The sequence below is a fragment of the Dasypus novemcinctus genome, chromosome 16, assembly GCF_030445035.2.
Source record: "Dasypus novemcinctus isolate mDasNov1 chromosome 16, mDasNov1.1.hap2, whole genome shotgun sequence".
In the NCBI taxonomy this organism is placed as follows: domain Eukaryota; kingdom Metazoa; phylum Chordata; class Mammalia; order Cingulata; family Dasypodidae; genus Dasypus; species Dasypus novemcinctus.
The window spans coordinates 29965885-29972745 of NC_080688.1; the positions used below are offsets into that span (position 1 = coordinate 29965885).

The 6861-nt window shown below is 38.5% G+C and overlaps 1 non-coding gene across 1 annotated transcript; it reads right to left on the minus strand.

The window, feature by feature from the left end:
• Nucleotides 1-1558: 1558 nt before the first annotated feature.
• LOC111766192 (U6 spliceosomal RNA) lies at nucleotides 1559-1665 on the minus strand. Its single transcript, XR_002798300.1, has one exon. It is a non-coding gene; the product is annotated as a U6 spliceosomal RNA (small nuclear RNA).
• Nucleotides 1666-6861: the final 5196 nt, after the last annotated feature.

A 6861-nucleotide genomic window follows, 5' to 3' on the forward strand; every position in this document is an offset into this window, starting at 1 on the left:
ACCTTTTGTTTTATTTCTTACAAATTATATCTTTATATATTGTATGTCCAAATCATAGATTTATCAGTACTTTTTTTTTTATCCCCCCGCCCCTTGTGGCTTTTTACATGCTGTCTACTCTCTGTATCTATCCACTGTGCATTCTTCTGTGTCTGTATTTTTTTATTTATTTTCCCTCCCCACCCCTTGTGGCTTGCTTGCTATCTGCTCTCTGTGTCCATTTGCTGTGTACTCTTCTGTGTTTTTTTTTGCTTGTCTCCCTTTTTGTTGCCATCACCTTGCTGAACTGGCTCTCCACGGCACTTATGGGCCAATGGCACTCTGTGGCACTTGCAGGCCAGGCAGCACTCTGTGGTGACTGGGCCGGTGACTCTGCCCGCACAAGGAGGCCCTAGGACGTGAAGCCAGGGCCTCCTATATGGTAGACAGGAGACCAACTGATTGAGCCACAGCTGCTTCCCTATCATACTTTTTATGGATTTGCACTTTAAAATCTGTAAGAGATAAAAAGTAGAGTTATATACCAAAAATTACAATATAATAGTGCTGGTATTTATAATTATCCATATGGTTACCTGTACTGGAAATCTTTATTTCTTTATGCTGCTTCAATCCACTGTCTATTGGCCTTTTCTTTCAGTCTGAAGAGTTCCCTTTAGCTTTGCTTGTAGGGCAGGTCTAATGGTGGTGATGGACTCCTTCAGCTTTAGTTTGCTTGGGAATATTTTAATTTCCCCCTAATTTTTAAAAGACAGTTTCACTAGATATAAAATTTCTTGTTTGGCAATTGTTTTCATTTAGCACTTTAAATATTTCATCCTATTGCCTTCTTGCCTCTATGTACTGATGTGAAATCAGCATTTATTTTTATTGGGTCTCCCTTGTTGATAACATATTGCTTTTCTCTCCTTGTACTTGGTATTTCATAGTTTGACTACAGTGTGTCTGGGCATGGTTCTCTTTGAGGTTATCATGTTTGGGGTTCACGGGCCTTTCTGAATGTATATATTCATGTACTTCATTAAATTTGGGAAGTTTTCTGTCATTATTTTTTTGAAAATTCCTTCTGCTCCTTCTCTCCTTCCCATCTGGGACACTCATATTGCCTATATTGGTATACTTGATAGTGTCTATAGTAGTTTGATATTGTTTATGAATTCAAACAATAGATATTGGATTGTGTTTGTGGACTGGTCTGTTCCTCTGGGCATATTAGATTATATTAAATTCAGAGGTTTCACTTTTACTTGATTATACTATCATTAAGGCCAAAAAGGGTACCACTAGCTTCTCCTACTATTTATTAAGTTGTATTTTCTTGATTTGGTATTCACCTAGTTACTGCAACCCTTTAACTTTTATATGGAGTTTTGAAGAAGTTAGCTCTGCCAGCTAGTTTTTCAAGATTCTGTAGGGGAATAGAATCCTGAAGGGTCTTATGCCACTATCTTGTTTGACCAGAAATTCATAGTGTCCGTTAGCTTTTTTTTTTTTAATTTATTTTTTAATTATTTATTTATTTTTAAAAATTACATTAAAAAAATATGAGGTCCCATTTAAAAATATGGAACGCTTCATGAATTTGCATGTCATCCTTGTGCAGGGGCCATGCTAATCTTCTCTGTATCGTTCCAATTTTAGTATATGTGCTGCCGAAGTGAGCACCCGTTAGCTTTTTAAAAGCAAATTTATTGAGTTACTGGAGCCTAAGTAAAAAACTCACACTAATTTCTTTTGAGCTATATACTTTCACATACAATGGGTGATACACACCAGGCAATTTAAACTGGCATTACAAGAGAAACATTTAAAACTGATAAGATTATGCAATTAAGGATAAATGCACTTAACTATGATTTAATCCAAAGAGTGTAGCTTCCAGACATCCAGGATACCACTTTAACCTCCTGGGTATTAGGGTATGAGCAGTGTTGATACTGAAATTAGAAAGAGACTTTACAAATTAAATGATAATTGAAATACAATTTAAAATTATTCTGAAGTATAATTTAAAATATAAAATTACCAACTTTTATAGTTATATTAAACGAGAGTTATTATAGAGTAGTGTGTTATTAAATAATTATTCATTCAAAACCACAAAATAACTCCTAAAGTCACAAAATAGTGTCCATCAATACTGTTTCACATTTTTTACTTTTCATATCTTGATTCTTATTTACATATACTTTGGTGTTACTAAAGGCTGCCAGCCCCCTTCAAACTATTACTAGTTAATAATGATTGATTCTAGAATAAAGATTAATTTTTACCCCATTCTAGTTGACTACCCTGAGTGCCAAAATTCCACAAGGTAAATATAACTAGAGACCATGTCAAGAAAACTTAAGTAGAGAATGACTGAGCATTTGCTAATGTTGTCCAGAGCCTGTTACAACGTGGCTCTAGAAGAGAACAGTTTTTAAATCTGGTAACCCCCCACCCAGAAAACCAGCATCATTTAACCCAGTTTAAACTAATCTCATATGCTGTTTATGGTCCCATTACATTTGTTGATTCCCAGGAAGCATACCTTCATAGCCATTATAATTTGTTTCTTTTCTTTTAGACATTAAGTACTGTCCAATAGAGCACTTTAAAATATATCTTTTTATTGCAATAAGTTCCTCAATTATTTATTATCTGTTTTCCTAACAAGTGACATTACTTGATCCCTATTTTGTAAAATTCTTCTTTTATCAACCCTAGAACTGAGAATTCTGGAGCTTCTAATAGATGTTTCAATATTTGTTTAATGGAATTGATATTCAAATACAGGGCTATCTATGACTTAAATAAAGATATGTCACTCAAATTTGGGATATATAAACCTTGAATTCAACATATGAGTTAGGGCCTATCATGGTTTCATTTAGGGCGTCATTTTCTGAAATTAAATACTAACTTAAACTATTTTCATATTTTGACTTTTTTCCTGCACCCCTTCTCTTTATCTGCTTTCCTTTTCTTCTTAGAACTTTAACCAGTTACAATGTAAGCTATAAACTGCTTGTAAATATATTACTTGTTTCTACTTGCTATTGATGACCTTTTATACATCATTTCTTGCTATAATTTTCTCAGCACTCATGAATTATAAGATCATCAATAACATATGAAAATCCATAATTTATTTCAAACATGCTCACTAGTTAACCTTAATATATTTTCTTGAAAGTTTTGCTTGTCTTTTTTAATTATCCTGTTCTTTTTGGGTGTGTGAGAACTTCAAAGGTCAGACAATGCAGTTTGCATAAACTTTAATGGATTTTTGTTTTATTTTTAATAAGCTTTTTAAAATGGAAAATATATCTATCAATCTATTCATTTTTTTTCAATTTTAAAACAGCTGGAGATTCTGTGACTTTATTCTCTTTTTAAAAAGTTTTAAAATTTCTTTTTAAAAGATACATAGATCAGGGAAGTGGATTTGACTCAACTGATAGAAAGTCCGCCTACCATATGGAGGTCCAGGGTTCAAACCCAGGGCCTCTTGACCCATGTGGTGAGCTGACCCACATACAGTGCTGATGCAAGCAGGGAGTGCCATGCCACACAGGGGTGTCCCCTGCATATGGAATCCCCATGCACAAGGAGTGCACTCTGCAAGGAGAGCCACCCCACGCAAAAAAAAAAAAGCACAACCTGCCCAGGAGTGGCGCCGCACACACAGAGAGCTGACACAGCAAGATGACGCAACAAGAAGAGACACAGAGTCCTGGTGCCACCAACAAGAGTGCAAATGGACACAGAGGAACACACAGTGAATGGACACAGAGAGCAGACAGTGGGGGGGAGGGGAAGGGAGAGAAATAAAAAAAATAAATCTTAAAAAAAAAGATACATAAATCACACAAAATATTACCTTAAAAAAATATAAGAGAGTCCCATATGCCCTACTTCCCATACCCTATTTTCCCACATCAACAACTTCTTTCATTAGTGTGGTACATTCATTGTTATTATACATTTTGGAGCACTGCTACACAGCCTGGATTATAGTTTACATTGTACTTTACACTCTCTCCCAGTCCATTCAGGGGGTTATGGTGGGATACATAATGTCCTGCATCTTTCTCTGCAATATCATTCAGGACAGCTCCAAGCCCCAAAAATGCCTCCATGTTACACTTGTTTCCCTCTCCCTGTCTTCAGCAATTCCAGTGGCCACTGTCTCCACATCAATGATATAATTTCTTCCCTTGCTAGAGTCACAATATGTCTATAGTAGAATACCAGTAAGGCCACTCTAGTCCATATTTTATTCCCCAATCCTGAGGACTCTGGGATGGTAATGCCCACTTAATTGAGAGGGGGCTTTGATCCCACATGGCTGGTGGATGGGATTCTCCTGCTAGCAATTGTAAACTCCTTGGTGTGGTGGCTGACCATCTTCATTCACCTCCTTGTTAGTTGACCTGGTTAAGTCCAAAGAACTGGAGAGTAGGTGTTGCAACTCTGCTGAGGCTCAGGACCCAGCTGGCACATGGACAGCCCAGAGATTCAAGTCTCCTGGACATACACCTACCCCAGCACCAACCACAGGTTCAATAAAAGGGATAGAAGAGGCATGTGTAGAGAAGTCACATCTGAGTCCAACTCCATCATACTTGGGAGCACAAATTCCAAAGTAGAGCCCACAGGCAAGGCACCAAACCCCGGAGCCATCTGCCATGACTGTAGGACCTGGGTGTCCTTGTAGCCCTCAGGAGTACCACTACCTGGGATAGTATCTACTTCAGCTGTCTATGAGCATGACCCCTCTGATGAACTCCCAACTCATTTTGAAGTCTCTTGGCCATGTAAAGTCATTTGTCTTTACCATTTCCCCCTTTTATTCAAGGTCTTTTTCTAGTTGCATCACCAGCTGATGCTTGGTATAAATCCCTCAGCACCAGGGAGGCTCATTCCCAGGAGTCATGTCCCATGCTGGGGGGGAAGGTAATGCATTTACATGCTAAGTTTGGCTTAGATAGTGGCCACAGTTGAGCAACACAGAGGGTCTTAGGAGGTAACTCTAAGGCACCCTGCAACACTAGGCCAAGTTGAAATTTCAAGCACAAAAGGCTCATAAGCATAGTCATCAGTATCAAAGGTCCATCATTGGACCATCCTTCTTCACTGGTCATTGACCCTGCACTTGGGGGATTGTTGCTGTTCCACTGGGGAATGTGGTAGAACTCCCCAGGATGGGAACTCAGCACTCACTCAGTTGTCATGTGAATCTCTACCCATTTTGTCAATACCCAACAAACATCCAAACATATCTATATACACTATAAGCATGTCCAGATGCACTCCCTCCCATGCATCCTCGTCAATGACAACTCTTGCCATAGTTGAAACCCCCTGTGATCCAAAACTTCTTAAAAAATGAAGCCTAATATATTGCCAAATTTAAAAAATAGGAAAATGAGATAGTAATGATAGGTTTAAACATAACCAATAAAATATATAATAATTTTGAAAAACCAAAATAAATTTTAAAAATTGGGGTATTAAAAAATGAAAAATATCAAAAAATATTTTTTTGCTTTTCATCGCTATAATAGGTGGTGTCCTATATGTACAGTAGCAATTTCTTCCATTTCTTCCTCAGTGTCTTACCTTTTTCTTTTTTCATTGCATCTTAAAAGAAGTTTTAGGTCACAATAAAGTCACACACAGAATATAGAGGACTCCCATATATCCAACATCCTCTCCCTTTTCCCCCTTCCCTATTAATGATCTTTTTACTTGTGTGTGTTACATTTGTTACAACTGATGTACAAATATTGAAACACAGCTACTAACCATGGTCAGTAGTTTACATTGTGGTTTACATTTTAGACCATACACTTTTTATAAATTTTTGGTGAAATTTAACAAGGCCTGTATCCATCATTGCACAATCACGTAGAACACTTCCATTGTCCCTAATTACCCCCTCTTCCATTTATTCTATTCCTCCCTCTCCCTCCCCTCAGGGCCCACAGTGACAATCAGGCTTTACTACTTGAAGGGCAAGATTCATAGAGACTTGCAACAATGCTTGACACACTGGTCTCTCCTCCCCTATTAGGAGTCACCCATGTTCTCGGGGGACACCCTCCCCTCTGAGCACAATCAGGCCTCCCCAGGATGGGAGAACAACACCTTCATGCTCATCATATGGGTCTCCACCCACTAATATAACACACTATGACAAGATGAGCACTCACACACTTCCTAGAAGACTGTCCCAGTTGCACCCTGTGCCAAATGCCCCTCCATCCAACACCCTAAACCAGGAACCCTTCCTTGTCATATTGCCAAAAGAGTTTCTCAACATTATAGTTTCAAGCACATACTTGCCAATTCCCCACGTGTGTTCTCCTGCTCCCTCTCCCAACCCTCCCCCCAGTTCCATGGACCATCCAACCCATCCTCCCAACCCTCAGCACCATCAAGCTTGCACCACCCTACCCAATAGTATCCTTATACCCCTGTCATATTCCTTCACTGCACAACTATCCCTTTTCCCCTTATCATAGATTTCACCCCTGTGGGGGTTGACTCATACCCTTCTTCTCCTTTTCTATTTCCTGTAAGCCTATTGTCCAGTCTCTAGCTCTCTGAGTTGGCTAGAGATTTGCTGAATTCATATCAGAGAGGTCATGCAGTATTTGTCCTTCAGTGCCTGACTTGCTTCACTCAACATAAGGTCCTCAAGATTCATCCATGCTATCCCATGTGTTAGTACTGTATTCCTTCTTACAGCTTGTAGTATTCCATTGTATATATATACCACATTTTGTTTATCCATTCCTTGGTTGATGGGCATTTGGGTTGATTCCAACTTTTGGCAATAGTGAATAATGCCCCTATGAACATTGGTGTGCA